The sequence below is a fragment of the Arachis hypogaea genome, chromosome 13 (genome assembly GCF_003086295.3).
Source record: "Arachis hypogaea cultivar Tifrunner chromosome 13, arahy.Tifrunner.gnm2.J5K5, whole genome shotgun sequence".
Taxonomy (NCBI): domain Eukaryota; kingdom Viridiplantae; phylum Streptophyta; class Magnoliopsida; order Fabales; family Fabaceae; genus Arachis; species Arachis hypogaea.
In genome coordinates this window covers 78207078-78233498 of record NC_092048.1, presented here as the reverse complement: position 1 = coordinate 78233498, position 26421 = coordinate 78207078, and the positions used below count along the sequence as shown (strand labels likewise).

The 26421-nt window shown below is 39.6% G+C and overlaps 2 non-coding genes across 2 annotated transcripts; both read left to right on the top strand.

Annotated features, from left to right (window-relative positions):
• The first annotated feature begins 16515 nt into the window (after nucleotides 1-16515).
• LOC112739779 (small nucleolar RNA R71) lies at nucleotides 16516-16619 on the top strand. The gene has a single exon (XR_003170719.1). It is a non-coding gene; the product is annotated as a small nucleolar RNA R71 (small nucleolar RNA).
• Nucleotides 16620-25751: 9132 nt separating this feature from the next.
• Nucleotides 25752-25855, top strand: LOC112739778 (small nucleolar RNA R71). The gene has a single exon (XR_003170718.1). It is a non-coding gene; the product is annotated as a small nucleolar RNA R71 (small nucleolar RNA).
• The last annotated feature ends 566 nt before the right edge of the window (nucleotides 25856-26421 follow it).

The window sequence follows — 26421 nt, the reverse complement described above, 5'->3', positions numbered from 1 at the left end:
CAACCTCACCTCCTAGTTTTACATGTCCAAATCCTTCATCATTTGAGTATGCTTCAACACAAAATTTCTTCCCAGATCTATACAATTCATTTCACAGTCCACAAAACTTATTCCATTACCCACAAGAGTCATACCACTTTTAGAACACACAACCACAAAACAACCAACTCCATTTACAAGCCAATCAGCCTCAATATTCCACTTTCAACCAACCATCACCGCATGATGATGACAGAATGGCCAGAATGGAAGCTATGCTTGCAAACCTTTGCAAGGAGTGTGTAGATATAAAAAAATTCTGGGAAGAAGTAAGATCCAATCAGCAAAATCAAGTTGCTGCCACTCAGAAACTTGAAGCACAAATTGGATACTTGTCCAAGCAAGCTCTTGGCCACAGTTCCGGTAATGCCACCAGGACGAGTACAAGGGAGGAATCAGAATAACAAGAAAAAGAGGCATTCGTACCAACTGAGATTCCTATGAAGAAGGAGGAGGTTATGAGAATATACAAGCCCAAAGCTCTATACCCACAGAGGCTACTAGGGGTGACAAAGGAATATGCAAACTCACTCCCAAAAGATTCAATGCAACATCATGTAGAAGAAGGGGAGGAAGTCAATCAAGGGAGTCCACACTCCAATGAACCAGATAGTTGCATAGAGGGTGAGTTCATTGAACTACCTATTCAAGAAGCTCTTGATGAAGAGGATGCTCCAAGTATTCAACAAGATCCAAATGCTGAGATCAAAGATGTGAAGGCAGTAGAAACAAGCACCAAAATGTGGATTGTGACTGAGAAACAAAGGATCATATCCATGAAAGAAAGAAGGTCACAGAACAATCCAACTGCTGATCCAACAAGCAAGTTCACTCAAGTCAATCACAAAAAGAAGCTTGCTAGAAGGAGTAACTCAAAGCAAGGGGCATTAACTGGCTCCTTTTTCCACTGGAGGTCATTCCTCTTAACAAACTGGAAGAAGAGGAAGAAATTCATGACCAAAATGTCAAGCTAATGACAATAAAAGAGCGCTTGTTGGGAGGCAACCCAACCAAAGGTAGTTATCTTTTCCTAGTTAATTCAATAAAAGAGTTAAGTAGCTTCTCTGTATTGCAAGGAGCTAAGTTTGGTGTTCCACACAAAAACAATCCAAGGGTAAATGTGTAATTCTAAGTTTGGTATTCCACCAAAGATTTCATTAAAGAACACATTGTAACCCTCAGCATGACTAGTCACTAGCTCCAACCAATCAGGGAAACTACTTAACAATAGTTTAATTTCTAGATTCATAGTTTGTTTTTCTAGTTCATAGTTATTTTCTTAATAAAATCACATGAGGTTCTTTGCATGTATTCAATCTGCTGCATGAGGCAAGGAATTAAGTTTGGTGTTCACACACTAAATTTAGTTCAGAAATTCACAAGCACACATGCATGCTAACCATCTTTCAAGTGCTTGGGGAACAAGCAACTTCCAATAACTTTGCAGGAAGTCAAGCAGTCTCTTGGAAAAAACTATGCACCATCATCCAAGGAGACAAAGAAGGATGCAAAATTTATGGATGATGATGACAAGGGAGAAATAAGAAGACATCAAGAGGTTGTATTTTACTTAACTGTCTCCGATTTGTAGTGCTTAAATTGGAAGTATGATTTAATCCTGTTCTCATGAACATTCATATTCTGCTTGTTTCTCTTTATTTACATTTCGGGGCTGCTAGTCTAAGTGCCTACTTCATTTTCATCTTGCTTGAATTGTATGCTGTGTCCTTGAGCTTAATAAAAGAGTTTATAAGAATTTGCTATGAAAAACAAGAGTAAAATTCAATGTGCAGAATTAAGTCCTAATGTTGTGGTGGTATTTGTTAGCTAAGTTGGTTTATCAATAAGGTAAAAGGGCTAAGATATCTCTTGAATTATGAGTTTGAAGTGCATTCTATGAGACTTAAATGAATTAATAAGGATCCTAAAAAGAGAAAAAGAGAATGAAAAAGAAAGAAAAGAGCACAAATTAAAGCTGGGCACCAATAGTTTGGATCTTGAGGCATGTGTCTGTGGTACTTTTGTGCAAGGATCTGCTAGGATGAGTAAGTTCTTAGGAGTGCTTCATCACTTGACAACTTGGGTTAACTAACCTGGAATTGTCAACTGAAAGTCCACTATCAAGAGCAACCTTGTCACAAAATATTTAGCCACCCAAAGAGGTGCTGGACACCAAGGTCTAAGGAATGAATAACAAACCATGTGCCTGTGGTGTGTATGTGCTGAGGAGAGACTTGGGTGATTAAGTCCTTAGGGGTGTTTCAACACCTAGCACCTTGAACCAACTGGTTCGGGAGTGTTGGCTGAAAGGCTATCCTAAAGAGTTGTCTCAACACAGAACACTTAGCTATAGAAAGCAATAAGCTCTAAAGAAGAAAAGAAAACAAAAACAGAGCTAAGTAAAGGATCAAGAATAAGAGTCTCATAGAAAGGCAATAGAGTGAGAGTTCAAGAGCATATGAGAACCTAAAAACCAGCATTAACATGAACCTAAGTTGCCATGCATGAAACTCCATGAACCAAGGATTTCAATTCTCTGAATAAGGACTTGTATCTCTTGTATTTTCATGTTTTATCACTTGCTTGAGGACAAGCAAGATTTAAGTTTGGTGTTGTGATGCCAAGGCATCTTGGCTAGTTTCACAAGCCATTTTTAGTTTATTTTAGAGTAGTTTCATGCATTTCTTAGGTAATAAGTAAGTATTTGGATGAGAAATTCATGCATGCCTTGATTTAATCAAACATTATTATTCTGGTGCATTTTCATAAGAATTTTGCTATGTTTACTTGTTGATTATGAATGATGCAATTTCTTGTGAGATTATCAAAGCTTTCATGCATTTTGTTTGGTTAATGATAGGTGGAAAGGAAGCTAAGAAAAGGGAAGGCAAAGAGGCAACAAGAAAACCATGAAAGGAGGCAAAGGGAAGCAACGTTGGAGCCAAAGTTGGTGCTCCAACGTTGCTGGAAACGTCACTCCACACAGCCTGAAGGGGTATACTTCAAACAAAAATAACTTGAGCTACAGAGCTCCAAATGAGGTGATTCTAAAAGCATTGGAAAGTAGGAATCAAGAGCTTTCCCAGAATATATGGCACTACATGGTGGACACTAAAATTAAGGGAGAAAACTGCCCCAGAAAGTGCATAGACGAACATGGTGCCAACCTGTAGTAAGGCCAGCTGACTTCTGCACCTTCGATAAAGTATAACTCGAGCTGTGGAGCTCCAATTGATGTGCTTTCAACGGCATTGGAAAGTAGACATTTAGGGCTTTCCAAAAATATATAATAGTATGGGATGGACAGCAAATTTGAGCTTTCGAATCTGGCAAAGTTCTCAATGTTGGCGCAAACATTGGAGGTCCAACGTTACCTCCAATGTCACACTTCGACGCCAGCGACCCTTTCCCTTTCAAAGGAGCATAACTTGAGTTACAGATGTCCAATTGAGGTGATTTCAGTTAGGTTAGAAATCTGACATTCAAAGCTTTCCAACCATATATAATAGTTTATAGTGAGCATGAAATTTGCAATGTTGACAAGAGGAGAAAATGACGTCCCAAAGCTTGATTTGCAACATTCAGCTTGGAAATTGAAAATTTGGCATCCACGCGCACGCGCAGGTGACGCACACGCATGGATGTGCGAACGTTGGAGGTCCAACGTTACCTCAAACGTTAGCCTCCAACGTCCGCGACAAAATTTCTGAAGTGAGATTGGAAAATTTTGAATCGACGCGTACGCGTTAGTGACGCGTACGCGCGGATGAAAAAAATAGCAATGGGCGCCTAAGCGCACAGTATGTGTACACGCCAAAATGCCAACGTTGGAGGGAACGTTGGAGGTCCAGCGCTGCCTCCAACGACCCCTGCCTTGTTTTAAATCTGGAAAATGAAAATTTTGCATCTACGCGCACGCGCACAGTACGCGTACGCGTGGATGAGCATTTTTGGCTTTTTGCGCGGAAGCTCACGGAACGCATACGCACGGATCAACTAACGTTGGCCCTCAAACATTGAGTCAAACGTCAATGACAGCAAATCAGAAACCACTTTTCAAAGGACGTTTGGCCCAACGTTTGCCCTCAAAGTGATAACCAACGTTAAAGCCAATTCAATTCAAAATTGCACCTATACAGAATATGAAAGTTAGTTGCCAATGCCTATCACTATGAATCATTCCTCATTGCTTCAATCAAGGCCAAGGACCACATCCAAATACTTGATCCAATTGAAGATGAGAAGAGGGTAATAAATAGAAGGATTGTTGAAGATTGAATGAGCTTTCAGAAGGCCCTGAAGGGGCTCTGGGGTCAGACCCTGATTTTCATTTTCTGTACTTTTTCTTTCTTTCTTTTGTATTTTCTTTATTTCTTTCTGCACTTTTCTTTTCTTTGTAAATTGAATTGAGCTATGAACAACTAACCCCTTTCATTGGGTTAGGGAGCTCTATTGTAATTCAATGGATCAATAGTAGTTTTCATCTTCTTCTTCTTTCTTTTCTCTTGATTTTTGTTAGAATGCTTTCGGTCTTAATTCAATTGGATAGTTGTCTTGAGAGAGAAGCTATCCATAATTGGAATTCTTCGGAGCTTTGAGAGAGGAATGAAGAATTCATGCTAGAATTGCTTTCTCACAGTGGATTAGATTGGGGTTTGGATGGATATCGTGACATGTAATCCTACCAACATTTTGATCTATGAATCTGTGTGGTATAGTCAGTGACCGAACTTAAACTCTTTCCATGAGCAATGAAATCAAGACATTGGGCAATTGTTCATGCTTAGAGAGATTGGTGAGCCAAGACATTGGGATCCAATCATCTAAGATTGCCAAGCAATGTCAATGAATGCATTGATTGAGGAAGAGTTGAAAATGATTTGATCCAGAGAATGCAATATCTCCCAAAACCCAATGAATCCCCCATCTCTGATCTACCCATTCAATTTTACTTTCTGCATCTTTAATTTCATGCTTAATTCCCAGATCCCATTTAATTTTCAGCAATTTAAGATTTTGTCATTTAATTTCTAGCCATTTAATTTCTGTTCATTTACTTTCTTGCAATTTAAGTTTCTAGCCAACTTTAATTTCTGCAAATCCCAATTAAATTCTGATTTCGCTCAACTAGCATAATTCTCCAATTATAATTGCACGATCAACCAATCCCTGTGGGATTTGACCTCACTCTTTAGTGAGTTTTTACTTGACGACAATCCGGTGCACTTGCCGAAAGGAAATTTATTGAGAGGCAAATTTCCGGGCATCAAGAAGTAACAAAGCATCTCCTAACGCTTATCTGAAATTCCCACCAATTAATTACATACGTAACTTTATTTATTTTATGTTTTATTTATCTTTTAATTATCAACACTCACGTAAGGTATTACTTGGACGACCCAGTGCACTTGCTGGTTAGTTGTGCGGAGTTGTGAAAAGTGTGAATCACAATTTCGTCCACCACTCCTCCATGATTTGCTTTCCCTTTTTTGAAGCTTGTGGCTGTTCCTCTTTCTCCCTGAGCTTTTCTTGGTCCTTCTCCTTAAGTGTCACTTCTTCCTTGCTGCTGGCCTCATCATTCTCCACAAGCTTCTTGTTAGTTTTTTTGTCATTTACCAAGGTTTTTCCACTCCTTAATTAGATTGCTTTCCATTCTTCTTTGGGATTGGAAATGGTGTCACTTGGTAATGCATTGGGTGATCTTTCAACCACTGTTTGCTTGGACAATTGGCCAATTTGCCTCTCTAAATTCTGCAGTAAAGCTTCATGGTTCTTGTTGGCCAATTTCTGATGCTTGATCATTTTTTCCATCATCATCTCCAAGTTGGAGATCCTTTGAGCTTCTTGGGGTGGTTGTGGTTGATTATGGGATGTTAAGGGTGGATGATAGTTATTTTGGCTAGTGGATGGGTTGTTGGGTGGATAGTAGTTGGGTTAGGGTTGATTGTTTTGTGGTTTTCTGTATTGGTTTTGGTTAGTGTTTTGATGGTTTTGATGGTTTGTGTTTCTGGAATTATTCTGGGTTGAGTTTCTCTGCTAAGGCTACTGGTTTTGGTTGTCTCCCCACCTCAAATAGGGGTGGTTCCTCCAAGATGAGTTGTAGGTAAATCCATGGAACTCATTTTGTCCAACTCCTTGGTTGTGCATGTATTGGACTTGCTCTTCATAGATTTCCTCATTCTGCCCCCCACCCAGCTGGTGGTTGATTTGGAGTGTTCACTACTGCAATTTGAAAACCATCAATCTTCTTGGCCATCATCTCCATCTGTTGTTGGATCTGTTGATGCATCACCTTGTTTTGTGCTAAGATGGTATCCACACCTTCCAGCTCCAATACACTCTTCCTTTGAGCTGGTTGGTGTTGCCTTTTATGACCATAGAAGTATTAGTTGTTTGTCACAGTGTCTATCAAATTTTGAGCTTCCTCAGCTGTCTTCATGAGTTGCACTGAGCCTCCTGTTGAATAGTCAAGTGCCTCTTGAGCTCTCAGTGTCAGTCCTTCATAGAAGTTTTGGAGTCTATCCCATTCACTGAACATTTCTGGTGGGCACTTCCTGATTAAAGCTTTGTATCTCTCCCAGACATCATACAATGACTCTCCATCCATCTGAGTGAATGTTTGTACCTCTGTCTTCAGTCTAATGATCCTTTGGAGAGGATAGAACTTGGCTAGGAACTTGCTCACTAGATCCTCCCAATTGTTGATGCTTTCTTTTGGAAATGCCTCCACCCATTGAGCAGCTTTGTCCTTTAATGAAAATGGGAATAGAAGCAACTTATATATGTCTGGTTTTACACCATTTGTCTTCACTGTGTCACATATTCTCAGAAAGGTGGATAGGTGCTGGTTTGGATCTTCCAAGGGACCTCCTCCATAAGAACAGTTGTTCTGCACCAAAGTGATGAGTTGAGGCTTCAATTCAAAGTTGTTTGCATTAATATTTAGAGTAAGTATGCTACTCTCATAGTGCCTTGGATTAGGGAAGGTGTAGGAAGCTAGAACTCTCCTTTGAGGATGGCCATTATTGTTAGCCACTCCCTCTGGTGAATTAGGGACATTCCCTTCCATCTCTTGGTTTTCTTCCTCTGATTCCTCTACTCCCATAACTCCCTTCCCTCTTGCTTCTCTTCTCAACCTTAAGAGTGTTCTCTCTGGCTCAGGATCAAAAGATGTGGGTTCACTTCTTCTCCCTCCTGACATGCAACCAAAACAATAAAAAACACAAACAGAGCACTCTGTAGCTTGAGTGCAGTTAGGATTAGTAGAGAAAAAGTCTCAAACAGTTAGTGTGCTTGATAAAAATGAAAGAGAAAGAAAAAAATGCTTAATCTAGATTATCACCCTACTTAATCATTGTCAATCTAAATCAATCCCCGGCAACGGCGCCAAAAACTTGATGAGGGAAAAACGATTCTACACAAACTCACCGACAAGTGTACCGGGTCACATCAAGTAGTAATAACTCACAAGAGTGAGGTCGATCCCACAGGGATTGATGAATTGAGCAACTTTAGTTAGGTGATGAATTTAGTTAAGCGAATATTTGATGATTTGAGTGAAACTTAATTAACAGAAGTAAAATTGCAAGTAAACTAAAATGCAAAATGAAAATTTGCTGAATCTTAAAGTGCAGAAGAAGTAAATTGTAGAAACTTAAAGAGAAAAAAAGTAAACAAGCTGAAACTTAAATTACAAGAAAGGTAAATGACTGAAACTTAAAGTGCAAGAAACTTAAATTGCTGAATCTAAATTGATAGAAAACTTAAATTGCATGAGGAATAAAGGGATTTGAGTGTTGGGATTCAAATTGAACTAGAAAATGTAAATTAAAGTAAATCAGAGAGCTATGAGATGAAGAGATTCAGATCAGGATCTCAATAGCAAAATAGAAATGGAAAATTGCTTGAAGAAACAAAATAGCAAGAAAACTTAGATCAATTATGAAATCCTAAAAAGAAATTGACAATTTCGGCAAAGTAACAAAACTAGAAAGAAAGTCTAAAGCTCAATTGTTCTCTTGTCAAAATAGAAAGGAAGAAATTGCAGAAGAAATTAAATGAAAACAGAAAAGAAGATTTAGATTCAATTTCCAATTCTTAGAACTATAAAAAGGAAAAGTAAAAGATGATTCTCATATGAAGAATTTCAGTGGAGTTCTTCAATCTAAGTTCAAAACCCAAAACAGAAAAATAGAAGTTGTGATGCGCATAAACGTGTTATGCTACGATTTAGGAAATTGCACGATCGGCAAAATTCCTTCCGGCAAGTGCACCGGTTATCGTCGTCAAGTAAAAACTCACAATAGAGTGAGGTCGAATCCCACAAGGATTGGTTGAGTGAGCAATTCGGATTAGAAGTGTGTTCTAGTTGAGCGGAATCAAGATTTGAGATGAGAATTGCGGAATGTAAAATTGGCGGGAAAAGTAAATGACAAGAAAATTAAATGGCTGAATCTTAAATTGCATGAATTAAAGAGCAGAATGTAAATTGCTGAAATTAAAAGGGAATGGGGATGATTGCAAGAATTGAATTGCAGAATGTAAAGAGAAAGTGGAAATCAGAAATGGGGAATTCATTGGGTTTAGGAGATATTGAAATCTCCGAATCAAAACATGTAAATCTCTTCCTCAACCAATGCATTCATTGAATTTTGCTTGGCAATCTTATATGATTGGATCCCAATTCCTTGGCTCACCAATGCTCTCTAAAAACAAACAAATTCCCAATCCCTTGGTTTAAATGTTCATAAGAAGAGATGATGCTTGATCACTGATTATACCACACAATTTCATGAACCACAATTTGGTAGGATTACATGTCACAATATCCATCCAAACCCCAATCCAATCCACTGTGAGAAAGCTTCTCTAGCATGAATCCTCCATTCCTTTCCCAAGGCTCCGAAGGATTCCAAGTATGAGTAGTTTCTTTCCCAAGACAACTACTCAATGGAATTAGATCGAGAAGCTTTCTAACAAAATTCAAGAGAAAAGATTGAAGAAGAAGATAAACTATTATTGATTCATTGAATTACAATAGAGCTCCCTAACCCAATGAAAGGGGTTTAGTGAATCATAGCTCTGAATTCAATTACAAAGAAAAAGAAACTAGCTAAAAGTGAAAGTAAGTCCTCTCTAACTTAACTTCTATCCTATTTATACACTTTCTATATTGAGCTTCAGTTGTGCTTCTTGGGCTTTGAGGCCTCTCCTTGCTTTCCTTTTGCCTTGGGTTTATGATCCATAATCTTGATGAGGTTGTTGATCCAGATCCTGTAACATTTATTGAGCCAACTTAGTGATAATCAAATAATGACACATGACTCAATAAATTGAGATTTCAAACTCATCAATCCTTCAGGCCCAATCCCATAAACCATGATATTCAATTGGGTTTCATACCAAAGTAAGTTTAAGTTAATAATTGTGCTCAAAGACTAACTTAAATCACAATATTTTTGGCCCAGAAACCCTTTTCAAGAGTGGCGTTTAAGTTGTAGTTTAAGCTTAAACTGCAACTTAAACGCCAGACACTTCCAGTGAGGCCATTTGTAGAAGCACGTTTAAGCTTCAGTTAAGGTTAAACTGAAGCTTAAACGTGGAAATGGAAGAAGGTAGCCCTGGAGAGTCATGTAGTCGAACACGTTTAAGCTTCAGTTTAAGGTTAAACTGAAGCTTAAACGTGGAGATAGGAAGGGCAGCCCTGGAGGTCGAACACGTTTAACCTCCAGTTTGAGGTCAAACTGGAGGTTAAACGTGGAAAGGGGTGGAGGCATACTGGAGGTCGAACACGTTTAACCTCCAGTTTGAGGTCAAACTGGAGGTTAAACGTGGAAGCTTGGAATGGTGGCCCTGGAGGTGTCGAACACGTTTAACCTCCAGTTTGAGGTCAAACTGGAGGTTAAACGTGGAAGCTTGGAATGGTGGCCCTGGAGGTGTCGAACACGTTTAACCTCCAGTTTGGGGTCAAACTGGAGGTTAAACGTGGAGATGGAGAGAGCAACCCTGGAGTGAAAAAACTATCGAACACGTTTAAGCTCCAGTTTGAGTCAAACTGGAGCTTAAACGTGGAATGGCCCCTGGTACTCTTCCTGGTTTTGGCGTTTAACCTCCAGTTTGAGGTCAAACTGGAGGTTAAACGTGGAACTCCTCCCTGGGTGGCATACTCATTCTGGCGTTTAACCTCCAGTTTGAGGTCAAACTGGAGGTTAAACGTGGAATGCTCCTTAAGTGAGGCTTTTCATTCTGGCGTTTAACCTCCAGTTTGAGGTCAAACTGGAGGTTAAACTTCAATCCCAGCATTTCTTATCCTTCATGATTTTGGCGTTTAAGCTCCAGTTTAGGCTTAAACTGGAACTTAAACTCCACATGTGATATTCAAGCTTCCTTTATTGATTTTGTTGCTTCCTTGCTTAGCCTCTTCTTCCCTGAAATCATCCAAACAATTGCATCAAAGTCTTGCAAAATTTCATGAGAAATCTTTCATTCATAGCATTTAAGTAATACAACTAAAACTCATGGAATTTGCATCAAAATCATATTGTTTGGATGGTTCATTACTTTGTTCTTCATTTAACCATTTTTGGTTACTTTAAGCTCAAGAAAATGCATAAAACAACTAAAACTAACAGAAAAATGCTAGTGAAACTAGCCTATGATGCCTTGGCATCACAACACCAAACTTAATACTTGCTTGTCCCTAAGCAAGTCCTGAGTTATTTGAGAAGAAAGTATGAACAGAAAGTAATTACATTGGCTATATTAGCAAGCATTTGAAGTTCATCAGAAGGGTTTTATGCAGAAAGTTGCAGCATCACTTTTTCATACTTATCAGGTAGGATTATCACTTTTTCATTGCATCCATCAAAAATTGCTATGGACTCCTGTTATTCTTATGTCTTTGGCACTTTTCTTTTTTTTTTTTTTGTTTTTCTTTTCTTCTTCTTGGAGCTTCTTTTGCTCCTTGTTTGCTTAGTGTCATGTGTTGCACAAGCCTTTGGCATTTTCTTTTTCTTAACAGTGTACTACACATATCCACTTTAGGCATTTTAGTTCACATCTCTTCTTGAGACATTGGTGCCCAGCACCTCTTTGTGTGACTAAATGTTTTGTATTTAGGTTGCTCTTGATAATGGACTTTTGGTTGATAATCCCGGGTTAGTTAACCCAAGTTACCAAGTGTTGAAACACTCCTCAGAACCTATTCATCCAAGCATATCCTTAATACAAAAACACCACAGGCATTTGTCTCAGAAGTTCAAACCATTGGTGCCTAGCTTATTTTCTCAATTTTTTTGCTTTTTGGTTGCCTTTTTCCGTGGCTTTTTCTTTTCCTTTTTCTTTCTTTTTCATGGCCAAAGACATTTATTCATCAAGATCCATAGACAATTTTTACTTCTACATAAAAAATGATAATTCTACACTCTAATTTTAGTGATGTGACTAAACAATCAAGCATGCATACCACCACTTAATTCTACTTGATTTGTCACTAATTTAGCCAAGTTACTTTTGTTCAAACTTTTCTTTTATTTTTGGAAACAGAACAAGCATGGCACGCACTTGTTTAAGAAGGTGAAGTTATATCCAAACATCTAGGCATTCACTTTATTCAAAGCACTTAACAAACACACATACTAAAAAAAACGACTCATAAAAAAGACTCCACCTAACACTTAAATGACTTATGATGAAAACACGTTCATAAAGACAATTCACCAATTATCATTTGATTATTAAGGAACGAGACCACCTCTTATTTATTGCTTGGTTCTTCTTAATTCTTGGGATCCTGCTTCTTCTTGCTTCCTGCCTCTTTTTGACCACTTGTGCTTCCTTTGTCTTTTCTTATGAGCTTTTTCCAGAATCCAGCCTTTTTCATCGTTTCTTCCACTCCTTTTTCAAGGATCATTGCCTTGTTTATTTCTCCTTCTTTCCTCCCTTTGAAATACTCATCATAAGCTGGGAATGCTGGGTCCATCTTGTGTAGATGTTCCCCTATGTAGTTAAGCTTGATTTGCGAACTGATGTTGTAGTCAGCTTGGACTGAGTATCTTGCATTCTGTAAAGTGGTGGCTTCCTTGATTGCCAAGACATTGGCATCTTGGTGTTGGCATATGTGGCTGAAGGATTCCTGTAAGTGTAGATTTTGTTCCCTTTGCAGATCAAAGAATCTTGATTCAAAGTTCCTTTGCATATCCATCATTTTTAGATGAAAGTCTTCTTGTCTTTCCTGAGACCTCATGTATTGTTGAGACATTCCTTCCATGATTTCCTGCATTCTGCTCATATCCATGGGGTCTCTGGGAATTCGTTGTCTTCTTTCAGGATTTGCTTGCTCTTCTTGCTCTTCTTCTCTGTCTTCTCCTTCCTGTCTTTCTTGTTCTGCTTCTTGCTCGGCTTCCACTTGTTGCCCTTCTTCATTTCTTCTTCTTGTATGTCTTGGAGGAGTTGGGCCAAGAGTCATTCTGTGTGCAGTTATGGCCAGCCCAGGATATAGCCAATTAGGTCTTTCATCCTCAAGTGGTACTTGGGCATCGATGCATAGTCTAATGATGGTGCTAGGGAAATGAAGCCAGGATTCAGGGTCACTTTTCTCACTAAACTCTTGTATCTGTTCAGCAATGAGTTTATGAACTTTGATCTCTCCTCCAACCATAATGCAATGTAGCAAGATGGCTCTTTTAGGGACTATTTCTGAAGAGTTTGCAGTGGGTAGGATGGATCTCCTAACTATTGCATACCACCCTTTAGCTTCAGGTGTTAGGTCTCCTCTTCTCAAGACTCTTGGAGCCCCTCTTGTTTTTCTCACCCATTCAGCTCTGATGGCACAAAGGTCTTCAGCAATAGTTGTATAGTCAGGTTCTCCTCTCATCCTTTCTTCATAACTTGCTTGGCTGAAATGTATGTTTTTCAGGCCAAGATTTTTCATGATTGCTTTGGGACTGAAGTCAACTTCCACCCCTCTCACATAGCTTTTGTATGTGGGGTTCTTGGTTTGATCCTCCCTTACTGCATTTGCATAAAACTCCTTCACCAAGTTGATGTTGATTCTAGTGATTGGCTTAGTTAGGAGCTCCCACTTCCTCTTTTTGATCTTTTCCCAAACACCTGGGAACTCATCCTTTTCAAGTTCAAAGGGGACCTCAGCTAATACCGTTTTAGGTCTCATCCATTCGGCTTGAATCTCATGGAACACTGATCTGTATCTCCATGCATCGAATCCCCTGTTTTCCTCCATTGGCTGCTTGTCTTTTCTTCTTTTGTGGCTAGATGAAGCTGCCATTTTGGTAAGTGACAACTAAAGTTGACAAGGTGAAGCAAGAAGTGTTGTTGGAGGTGTGGTGAGATTGTTTTCGGCAAGAGATGGTTATGCTATGATGAAGGAAAAAGTGTATGAAGGAGGATTGATGGTGTGGGACTCGTTCCCCAAGTGGTTCTTTATAGTGCCCATGAGTGAAAAATGAACGGCTAGGGTGGTTTGTGAAGGGTGGCTTGATGGTAAATATATGAATTGTAGATAAGGACGATTGGCTTTTCATTTTCTTGGAAGTATTCTGGATGCATTAGGTTGTACATGTAGCTTTCTTTTCTTGCAGAACTTCCTTTTCCCATGTGTTAGTTTCAAAGATTTATGAATTTTCTTTTTGACCAAGCACGTACCTCCCTTTGTCTTTTTCCTCCATTTTTGTCTTTTCTTTTGTACCTGCACAAACAAACAAATTTACTATCATTTTTCGGTCCATGTGAATTATGAATAGTATTTGCACATGTAAATCAATGCTTGTCTTTATGAGCTTATAGCCGTGACTTCTACATGTATGCACACTTATTATTTGGACACCAAACTTAGTTTTTGGTTAAGTCTCCTGATGACATGAAATCCATATTGGTTGTCCTTAATGAGTGTGCATATTTCTAATAAATCATAGTCACCTTGGCTCTTTGATTCTAAACAAAGTGACTACCCTAAGTAATTGAAACTAAAGCATTAAAATATGTGAATGGTATACTTGTCATGAATTTTGAAATCCAGAGGAACTTCTTGCTTTTCATAAACTGTGTTCAAAAAGAACACCAAACTTAATGTTTGGTTGTGCACCTTGAATGAAAGATGGAATTCAATTTGAGTAAGATTTGGGAGTGCCATCAGGCACACCAAACTTAGAGACCAATTGTAATTTACATGCACGGTTTAGTGCACTTAATCAATAGTTGTCCTGAGGATTCAAGTTCATGCATAAGAAACCATGCTTTATTAGATGTAAAGCAAAGCACTAAAGATTAAGGATACTAAAAAAAAAATGGGTTGCCTCCCATGAAGCGCTTCTTTAACGTCACTAGCTTGACGGTTGTCCCTTGTAGGGTGGATTGTAGTGCTTGACGTCCTCTCCTCTCACTATGAAAACGTCCCCTCTTGATTCATTCATGACCTCTAAATGTTCCATAGAAAGAACTTTCTTGATTGTGAACACTTGAGGGAGCTGGGAAGGAATGGTCTTGAGGCCAGGTGGGATTGGCAGATAATGACTTGAGATCACTTTATCTCCCGGAGAAAAACCTTCAGTGGGAATTTTCTTGTTTCTCCATCCTCTTGGCAATCTCCCTATCACTCTTCCCTTTCTCTTGAGGATTTCTTCATTGACCTTTATGTCAGGAGGATCCTTCTGATCTGTTTCCACTGATTCTTGTGGCTCTAACTCTTGCAACTCTTGTTTGCCTTCCAATGACTGTTTTAGAGTCTCAGCTGCTGGATTACTTTCCTCCAAACACGGATGGCTACTCTCATCTTTAGGCTTTTCAGATTCTGGTTCAGGCTCAGATGCAGGTTTGAAGACTTTGAAAATGAGCTGTTCATCATGTATTCTCAGAATTAGTTCTCCTTGTTCTACATCTATGAGCGCTCTAGTAGTGGCTAGAAATGGTCTGCCCAGAATGATAGGGTGTAAATAGCTTTCCTCCATGTCCACAATGACAAAGTCTGTGGGGAAATAATAATCTCCTACTTTCACCAGCACATTTTCAACTACCCCTTCAGCTTGCTTCTGAGTTTTGTCAGCCAGTTGTATGATTACATCAGTGGATCTCACCTCGTTCAGTTGTAGCCTCTTCATAAGAGTTAGAGGCATCACATTTATGCTAGCTCCTAGATCACAGAATCCTCTGTCAATTTTTGTTTCCCCTATGATGCAAGGGATATGAAAACTTCCTGGGTCCGTTTTCTTAGAGAGTGTGTCCTTCTTGATGAGAGCACTGCATTCTTTGTTCATTGTTACCGTTTGTCCTCCCTTCAAAACTCTTTTCTTTCTTAACAATTCCTTTAAATACTTGATGTGTGTGGGCATTTGATGAAGAATCTCAAGAAAGGGAATATTGACATGCAGAGAATTAAATGTCTCTAGAAACCTTGAATAGGTTTTCCTTTTTTCACCTCCTCCTAACCTCTCAGGAAATGGTGCTTTTGGTTGGTATACTTCCATCATGCCTTTTTGCAGATCCTTGGCTTGCTCAGTTCCACTTTCCTGCTTAACTTCTTCCACATCTTCTTTCAAGATTTCTGGTTCCTGCTGTGAGGACCTGATTCCTTCTTCTTCTGAGCTTCCTTCAATATGGTGATGGCCTTGCACTCTTCCCATCTTACTTCTTTTGTTCCCCCTTAGGATTCTTTTCTGTGTCACTAGGGAACACTGCAGTTGATTTGGGTGCCTGTTGAGATAGCTCTCCTACTTGAGATTCCAACCTTTTGAGTTTTTCACCATGGTTTCTTAAGGTAGTTCTCACATCATCCCTGAAGCTCTTCAATTCAATTATGTCTTGGCTCATGGTTGCCATCATTCCTTCCATCCGGTTTAATTGATCTTGAAATTGTTGGTTCGGATTAGGTTGGGTATGTTGATTATTTTGGCCATGATATGATGATTGGGGGTAAGTGTTTTGTGTGGCTTGGTATGATCTTTGGTTGGAGTTTTGGTATGTGGAATTGTTTTGTTGGTTGTGGTTGTAAGGTTTGTGGTTTTGTGGTTGGGTTTGTTGGTTTCCCCACCCAAAGTTTGGGTGGTTTCTCCAGCCTGGGTTGTAAGTGTTGGAGTGTGGATCATATGATTGCCTTTGTTGGTTTCCCACATAGTTAACCTCATCCCAATCACCTCCTTCAATGCCTACTTCCTCTTGATCTTGTGTGTGTATTGCAGCCACTTGCTTTGTTTCTAATTGCCTGGTAAGCTCTGCTAGTTGCTTGGCAAACACCTTGTTTTGGGCTAGAATTGTATCAACATGGTTCAGCTCCATGACTCCCTTAGTGTTGTGCCTTTCTGATGCATAGTAGTACTCATTCTCAGCCACTGTCTCGATCACTTCAATGGCTTCTTCCACGTCTTTTTCTTGTTCAATGAACCTCCTGATGAATGGTCTACAGCCTTCCTTGATTCATAAGAGAGCCCATCATAGAAGATGTGCAATTGCACCCAATCATGGAACATGTTTGGTGGGCATTTCCTTGTCAAGTCCTTGAATCTCTCCCATGCCTCGTAGAGAGTTTCACCATCTTGTTGTCTAAAAGTCTGGACCTCAGATCGAAGCCTATTGACCTTTTGTGGAGGGTAGAAACGTGCCAGAAACTTGCCTTCCACCTCATCCCATGTGGTTAGACTCCCCCTTGGGAATGATTCCAGCCACTTAGCTGCCTTGTCCCTAAGTGAAAATGGGAACAAGAGCAGTTTATAGGCATCTTCCTGGACTCCATTGGACTTCACAGTGTCACAAATTCTCAGGAATTTTGTGAGATGTTGGTTTGGGTCTTCATTAGCACTTCCTCCAAAGGAACAATGATTTTCCACCAATGATATTAGCTGTGGCTTGAGCTCAAAATTGTTGGCCTGAATGGGTGGTTTCTGGATGCTACTACCACAATTCCCAGAGGTTGGGTTTATGTATGAACTAAGAACCCTCCTCTCAGGAATGGCATTGTTTCCATCAGCTCTCTCATGGTTGTGAACTTCTCTATCCATGTTGAGATCTAGAGCTTCCTCAAAATTGTCCTCAGATTCTCCTTCAGATTCCTCTTCTCCCACTACTCTCTTCCCTCTTGCTTCCCTTCTAAGTCTATGAAGGGTCCTTTCCGGTTCGGTATATGGAGGAGTTGATGTCTCTCCTCTCCTACCTGTCATACAAGAACACAGCTCAAACACAAACAGGTAAAATACTCTTGGTTAATGGAAGAGTATGGTCAGCTCAATTGAGGAATTAATTCAAACAGTTAGTGAGTCAGTGAGTTAGTTGCATGAATTTAAAGGCATAAAGAAGGAAAGCATGTAACCAAGTGCAGAAATTAAAATTCAACAAGTATTTAGAACATAATTAACAAAGCAAGAGAAAATTGCTCAATCTAGTTAGCTTCCAATTTGAGAATTGTCAATCGAAAACCAATCCCCGGCAACGGCGCCATAAACTTGATGCGCATAAACGTGTTATGCTACGATTTAGGAAATTGCACGATCGGCAAAATTCCTTCCGGCAAGTGCACCGGTTATCGTCGTCAAGTAAAAACTCACAATAGAGTGAGGTCGAATCCCACAAGGATTGGTTGAGTGAGCAATTCGGATTAGAAGTGTGTTCTAGTTGAGCGGAATCAAGATTTGAGATGAGAATTGCGGAATGTAAAATTGGCGGGAAAAGTAAATGACAAGAAAATTAAATGGCTGAATCTTAAATTGCATGAATTAAAGAGCAGAATGTAAATTGCTGAAATTAAAAGGGAATGGGGATGATTGCAAGAATTGAATTGCAGAATGTAAAGAGAAAGTGGAAATCAGAAATGGGGAATTCATTGGGTTTAGGAGATATTGAAATCTCCGAATCAAAACATGTAAATCTCTTCCTCAACCAATGCATTCATTGAATTTTGCTTGGCAATCTTATATGATTGGATCCCAATTCCTTGGCTCACCAATGCTCTCTAAAAACAAACAAATTCCCAATCCCTTGGTTTAAATGTTCATAAGAAGAGATGATGCTTGATCACTGATTATACCACACAATTTCATGAACCACAATTTGGTAGGATTACATGTCACAATATCCATCCAAACCCCAATCCAATCCACTGTGAGAAAGCTTCTCTAGCATGAATCCTCCATTCCTTTCCCAAGGCTCCGAAGGATTCCAAGTATGAGTAGTTTCTTTCCCAAGACAACTACTCAATGGAATTAGATCGAGAAGCTTTCTAACAAAATTCAAGAGAAAAGATTGAAGAAGAAGATAAACTATTATTGATTCATTGAATTACAATAGAGCTCCCTAACCCAATGAAAGGGGTTTAGTGAATCATAGCTCTGAATTCAATTACAAAGAAAAGAAACTAGCTAAAAGTGAAAGTAAGTCCTCTCTAACTTAACTTCTATCCTATTTATACACTTTCTATATTGAGCTTCAGTTGTGCTTCTTGGGCTTTGAGGCCTCTCCTTGCTTTCCTTTTGCCTTGGGTTTATGATCCATAATCTTGATGAGGTTGTTGATCCAGATCCTGTAACATTTATTGAGCCAACTTAGTGATAATCAAATAATGACACATGACTCAATAAATTGAGATTTCAAACTCATCAATCCTTCAGGCCCAATCCCATAAACCATGATATTCAATTGGGTTTCATACCAAAGTAAGTTTAAGTTAATAATTGTGCTCAAAGACTAACTTAAATCACAATATTTTTGGCCCAGAAACCCTTTTCAAGAGTGGCGTTTAAGTTGTAGTTTAAGCTTAAACTGCAACTTAAACGCCAGACACTTCCAGTGAGGCCATTTGTAGAAGCACGTTTAAGCTTCAGTTAAGGTTAAACTGAAGCTTAAACGTGGAAATGGAAGAAGGTAGCCCTGGAGAGTCATGTAGTCGAACACGTTTAAGCTTCAGTTTAAGGTTAAACTGAAGCTTAAACGTGGAGATAGGAAGGGCAGCCCTGGAGGTCGAACACGTTTAACCTCCAGTTTGAGGTCAAACTGGAGGTTAAACGTGGAAAGGGTGGAGGCATACTGGAGGTCGAACACGTTTAACCTCCAGTTTGAGGTCAAACTGGAGGTTAAACGTGGAAGCTTGGAATGGTGGCCCTGGAGGTGTCGAACACGTTTAACCTCCAGTTTGAGGTCAAACTGGAGGTTAAACGTGGAAGCTTGGAATGGTGGCCCTGGAGGTGTCGAACACGTTTAACCTCCAGTTTGGGGTCAAACTGGAGGTTAAACGTGGAGATGGAGAGAGCAACCCTGGAGTGAAAAAACTATCGAACACGTTTAAGCTCCAGTTTGAGTCAAACTGGAGCTTAAACGTGGAATGGCCCCTGGTACTCTTCCTGGTTCTGGCGTTTAACCTCCAGTTTGAGGTCAAACTGGAGGTTAAACGTGGAACTCCTCCCTGGGTGGCATACTCATTCTGGCGTTTAACCTCCAGTTTGAGGTCAAACTGGAGGTTAAACGTGGAATGCTCCTTAAGTGAGGCTTTTCATTCTGGCGTTTAACCTCCAGTTTGAGGTCAAACTGGAGGTTAAACTTCAATCCCAGCATTTCTTATCCTTCATGATTTTGGCGTTTAAGCTCCAGTTTAGGCTTAAACTGGAACTTAAACTCCACATGTGATATTCAAGCTTCCTTTATTGATTTTGTTGCTTCCTTGCTTAGCCTCTTCTTCCCTGAAATCATCCAAACAATTGCATCAAAGTCTTGCAAAATTTCATGAGAAATCTTTCATTCATAGCATTTAAGTAATACAACTAAAACTCATGGAATTTGCATCAAAATCATATTGTTTGGATGGTTCATTACTTTGTTCTTCATTTAACCATTTTTGGTTACTTTAAGCTCAAGAAAATGCATAAAACAACTAAAACTAACAGAAAAATGCTAGTGAAACTAGCCTATGATGCCTTGGCATCACAACACCAAACTTAATACTTGCTTGTCCCTAAGCAAGTCCTGAGTTATTTGAGAAGAAAGTATGAACAGAAAGTAATTACATTGGCTATATTAGCAAGCATTTGAAGTTCATCAGAAGGGTTTTATGCAGAAAGTTGCAGCATCACTTTTTCATACTTATCAGGTAGGATTATCACTTTTTCATTGCATCCATCAAAAATTGCTATGGACTCCTGTTATTCTTATGTCTTTGGCACTTTTCTTTTTTTGTTTTTCTTTTCTTTTTCTTGGAGCTTCTTTTGCTCCTTGTTTGCTTAGTGTCATGTGTTGCACAAGCCTTTGGCATTTTCTTTTTCTTAACAGTGCACTACACATATCCACTTTAGGCATTTTAGTTCACATTTCTTCTTGAGACATTGGTGCCCAGCACCTCTTTGTGTGACTAAATGTTTTGTATTTAGGTTGCTCTTGATAATGGACTTTTGGTTGATAATCCCGGGTTAGTTAACCCAAGTTACCAAGTGTTGAAACACTCCTCAGAACCTATTCATCCAAGCATATCCTTAATACATAAACACCACAGGCATTTGTCTCAGAAGTTCAAACCATTGGTGCCTAGCTTATTTTCTCAATTTTTTTGCTTTTTGGTTGCCTTTTTCCGTGGCTTTTTCTTTTCCTTTTTCTTTCTTTTTCATGGCCAAAGACATTTATTCATCAAGATCCATAGACAATTTTTACTTCTACATAAAAAATGATAATTCTACACTCTAATTTTAGTGATGTGACTAAACAATCAAGCATGCATACCACCACTTAATTCTACTTGATTTGTCACTAATTTAGCCAAGTTACTTTTGTTCAAACTTTTCTTTTATTTTTGAAACAGAACAAGCATGGCACGCACTTGTTTAAGAAGGTGAAGTTATATCCAAACATCTAGGCATTCACTTTATTCAAAGCACTTAACAAACACACATACTAAAAAAAACGACTCATAAAAAAGACTCCACCTAACACTTAAATGACTTATGATGAAAACACGTTCATAAAGACAATTCACCAATTATCATTTGATTATTAAGGAACGAGACCACCTCTTATTTATTGCTTGGTTCTTCTTAATTCTTGGGATCCTGCTTCTTCTTGCTTCCTGCCTCTTTTTGACCACTTGTGCTTCCTTTGTCTTTTCTTATGAGCTTTTTCCAGAATCCAGCCTTTTTCATCGTTTCTTCCACTCCTTTTTCAAGGATCATTGCCTTGTTTATTTCTCCTTCTTTCCTCCCTTTGAAATACTCATCATAAGCTGGGAATGCTGGGTCCATCTTGTGTAGATGTTCCCCTATGTAGTTAAGCTTGATTTGCGAACTGATGTTGTAGTCAGCTTGGACTGAGTATCTTGCATTCTGTAAAGTGGTGGCTTCCTTGATTGCCAAGACATTGGCATCTTGGTGTTGGCATATGTGGCTGAAGGATTCCTGTAAGTGTAGATTTTGTTCCCTTTGCAGATCAAAGAATCTTGATTCAAAGTTCCTTTGCATATCCATCATTTTTAGATGAAAGTCTTCTTGTCTTTCCTGAGACCTCATGTATTGTTGAGACATTCCTTCCATGATTTCCTGCATTCTGCTCATATCCATGGGGTCTCTGGGAATTCGTTGTCTTCTTTCAGGAGTTGCTTGCTCTTCTTGCTCTTCTTCTCTGTCTTCTCCTTCCTGTCTTTCTTGTTCTGCTTCTTGCTCGGCTTCCACTTGTTGCCCTTCTTCATTTCTTCTTCTTGTATGTCTTGGAGGAGTTGGGCCAAGAGTCATTCTGTGTGCAGTTATGGCCAGCCCAGGATATAGCCAATTAGGTCTTTCATCCTCAAGTGGTACTTGGGCATCGATGCATAGTCTAATGATGGTGCTAGGGAAATGAAGCCAGGATTCAGGGTCACTTTTCTCACTAAACTCTTGTATCTGTTCAGCAATGAGTTTATGAACTTTGATCTCTCCTCCAACCATAATGCAATGTAGCAAGATGGCTCTTTTAGGGACTATTTCTGAAGAGTTTGCAGTGGGTAGGATGGATCTCCTAACTATTGCATACCACCCTTTAGCTTCAGGTGTTAGGTCTCCCCTTCTCAAGACTCTTGGAGCCCCTCTTGTTTTTCTCACCCATTCAGCTCTGATGGCACAAAGGTCTTCAGCAATAGTTGTATAGTCAGGTTCTCCTCTCATCCTTTCTTCATAACTTGCTTGGCTGAAATGTATGTTTTTCAGGCCAAGAGTTTTCATGATTGCTTTGGGACTGAAGTCAACTTCCACCCCTCTCACATAGCTTTTGTATGTGGGGTTCTTGGTTTGATCCTCCCTTACTGCATTTGCATAAAACTCCTTCACCAAGTTGATGTTGATTCTAGTGATTGGCTTAGTTAGGAGCTCCCACTTCCTCTTTTTGATCTTTTCCCAAACACCTGGGAACTCATCCTTTTCAAGTTCAAAGGGGACCTCAGCTAGTACCGTTTTAGGTCTCATCCATTCGGCTTGAATCTCATGGAACACTGATCTGTATCTCCATGCATCGAATCCCCTGTTTTCCTCCATTGGCTGCTTGTCTTTTCTTCTTTTGTGGCTAGATGAAGCTGCCATTTTTTTAGTTTGGTAAGTGACAACTAAAGTTGACAAGGTGAAGCAAGAAGTGTTGTTGGAGGTGTGGTGAGATTGTTTTCGGCAAGAGATGGTTATGCTATGATGAAGGAAAAAGTGTATGAAGGAGGATTGATGGTGTGGGACTCGTTCCCCAAGTGGTTCTTTATAGTGCCCATGAGTGAAAAATGAACGGCTAGGGTGGTTTGTGAAGGGTGGCTTGATGGTAAATATATGAATTGTAGATAAGGACGATTGGCTTTTCATTTTCTTGGAAGTATTCTGGATGCATTAGGTTGTACATGTAGCTTTCTTTTCTTGCAGAACTTCCTTTTCCCATGTGTTAGTTTCAAAGATTTATGAATTTTCTTTTTGACCAAGCACGTACCTCCCTTTGTCTTTTTCCTCCATTTTTGTCTTTTCTTTTGTACCTGCACAAACAAACAAATTTGCTATCATTTTTCGGTCCATGTGAATTATGAATAGTATTTGCACATGTAAATCAATGCTTGTCTTTATGAGCTTATAGCCGTGACTTCTACATGTATGCACACTTATTATTTGGACACCAAACTTAGTTTTTGGTTAAGTCTCCTGATGACATGAAATCCATATTGGTTGTCCTTAATGAGTGTGCATATTCTAATAAATCATAGTCACCTTGGCTCTTTGATTCTAAACAAAGTGACTACCCTAAGTAATTGAAACTAAAGCATTAAAACATGTGAATGGTATACTTGTCATGAATTTTGAAATCCAGAGGAACTTCTTGCTTTTCATAAACTGTGTTCAAAAAGAACACCAAACTTAATGTTTGGTTGTGCACCTTGAATGAAAGATGGAATTCAATTTGAGTAAGATTTGGGAGTGCCATCAGGCACACCAAACTTAGAGACCAATTGTAATTTACATGCACGGTTTAGTGCACTTAATCAATAGTTGTCCTGAGGATTCAAGTTCATGCATAAGAAACCATCTTTATTAGATGTAAAGCAAAGCACTAAAGATTAAGGATACTAAAAACATGGGTTGCCTCCCATGAAGCGCTTCTTTAACGTCACTAGCTTGACGGTTGTCCCTTGTTAGGGTGGATTGTAGTGCTTGACGTCCTCTCCTCTCACTATGAAAACGTCCCCTCTTGATTCATTCATGACCTCTAAATGTTCCATAGAAAGAACTTTCTTGATTGTGAACACTTGAGGGAGCTGGGAAGGAATGGTCTTGAGGCCAGGTGGGATTGGCAGATAATGACTTGAGATCACTTTATCTCCCGGAGAAAAACCTTCAGTGGGAATTTTCTTGTTTCTCCATCCTCTTGGCAATCTCCCTATCACTCTTCCCTTTCTCTTGAGGATTTCTTCATTGACCTTTATGTCAGGAGGATCCTTCTGATCTGTTTCCACTGATTCTTGTGGCTCTAACTCTTGCAACTCTTGTTTGCCTTCCAATGACTGTTTTAGAGTCTCAGCTGCTGGATTACTTTCCTCCAAACACGGATGGCTACTATCATCTTTAGGCTTTTCAGATTCTGGTTCAGGCTCAGATGCAGGTTTGAAGACTTTGAAATGAGCTGTTCATCATGTATTCTCAGAATTAGCTCTCCTTGTTCTACATCTATGAGCGCTCTAGTAGTGGCTAGAAATGGTCTGCCCAGAATGATAGGGTGTAAATAGCTTTCCTCCATGTCCACAATGACAAAGTCTGTGGGGAAATAATAATCTCCCACTTTCACCAGCACATTTTCAACTACCCCTTCAGCTTGCTTCTGAGTTTTGTCAGCCAGTTGTATGATTACATCAGTGGATCTCACCTCATTCAGTTGTAGCCTCTTCATAAGAGTTAGAGGCATCACATTTATGCTAGCTCCTAGATCACAGAATCCTCTGTCAATTTTTGTTTCCCCTATGATGCAAGGGATATGAAAACTTCCTGGGTCCGTTTTCTTAGAGAGTGTGTCCTTCTTGATGAGAGCACTGCATTCTTTGTTCATTGTTACCGTTTGTCCTCCCTTCAAAACTCTTTTCTTGCTTAACAATTCCTTTAAATACTTGATGTGTGTGGGCATTTGATGAAGAATCTCAAGAAAGGGAATATTGACATGCAGAGAGTTAAATGTCTCTAGAAACCTTGAATAGGTTTTCCTTTTTTCACCTCCTCCTAACCTCTCAGGAAATGGTGCTTTTGGTTGGTATACTTCCATCATGCCTTTTTGCAGATCCTTGGCTTGCTCAGTTCCACTTCCTGCTTAACTTCTTCCACACTTCTTCAAGATTTCTGGTTCCTGCTTGAGGACCTGATTCCTTCTTCTTCTGAGACTTCCTTCAATATGGTGATGGCCTTGCACTCTTCCCATCTTACTCTCTTTTGTTCCCCTTAGGATTCTTTTCTGTGTCACTAGGGAACACTGCAGTTGATTTGGGTGCCTGTTGAGATAGCTCTCCTACTTGAGATTCCATCCTCTTGATTTTTCACCATGGTTTCTTAAGGTAGTTCTCACATCATCCCTGAAGCTCTTCAATTCAATTATGTCTTGGCTCATGGTTGCCATCATTCCTTCCATCCGGTTTAATTGATCTTGAAATTGTTGGTTCGGATTAGGTTGGGTATGTTGATTATTTTGGCCATGATATGATGATTGGGGGTAAGTGTTTTGTGTGGCTTGGTATGATCTTTGGTTGGAGTTTTGGTATGTGGAATTGTTTTGTTGGTTGTGGTTGTAAGGTTTGTGGTTTTGTGGTTGGGTTTGTTGGTTTCCCCACCCAAAGTTTGGGTGGTTTCTCCAGCCTGGGTTGTAAGTGTTGGAGTGTGGATCATATGATTGCCTTTGTTGGTTTCCCACATAGTTAACCTCATCCCAATCACCTCCTTCAATGCCTACTTCCTCTTGATCTTGTGTGTGTATTGCAGCCACTTGCTTTGTTTCTAATTGCCTGGTAAGCTCTGCTAGTTGTTGGCAAACACCTTGTTTTGGGCTAGAATTGTATCAACATGGTTCAGCTCCATGACTCCCTTAGTGTTGTGCCTTTCTGATGCATAATAGTACTCATTCTCAGCCACTGTCTCGATCACTTCAATGGCTTCTTCCACAGTCTTTTTCTGTTCAATGAACCTCCTGATGAATGGTCTACAGCCTTCCTTGATTCATAAGAGAGCCCATCATAGAAGATGTGCAATTGCACCCAATCATGGAACATGTTTGGTGGGCATTTCCTTGTCAAGTCCTTGAATCTCTCCCATGCCTCGTAGAGAGTTTCACCATCTTGTTGTCTAAAAGTCTGGACCTCAGATCGAAGCCTATTGACCTTTTGTGGAGGGTAGAAACGTGCCAGAAACTTGCCTTCCACCTCATCCCATGTGGTTAGACTCCCCCTTGGGAATGATTCCAGCCACTTAGCTGCCTTGTCCCTAAGTGAAAATGGGAACAAGAGCAGTTTATAGGCATCTTCCTGGACTCCATTGGACTTCACAGTGTCACAAATTCTCAGGAATTTGTGAGATGTTGGTTTGGGTCTTCATTAGCACTTCCTCCAAAGGAACAATGATTTTCCACCAATGATATTAGCTGTGGCTTGAGCTCAAAATTGTTGGCCTGAATGGGTGGTTTCTGGATGCTACTACCACAATTCCCAGAGGTTGGGTTTATGTATGAACTAAGAACCCTCCTCTCAGGAATGGCATTGTTTCCATCAGCTCTCTCATGGTTGTGAACTTCTCTATCCATGTTGAGATCTAGAGCTTCCTCAAAATTGTCCTCAGATTCTCCTTCAGATTCCTCTTCTCCCACTACTCTCTTCCCTCTTGCTTCCCTTCTAAGTCTATGAAGGGTCCTTTCGGTTCGGTATATGGAGGAGTTGATGTCTCT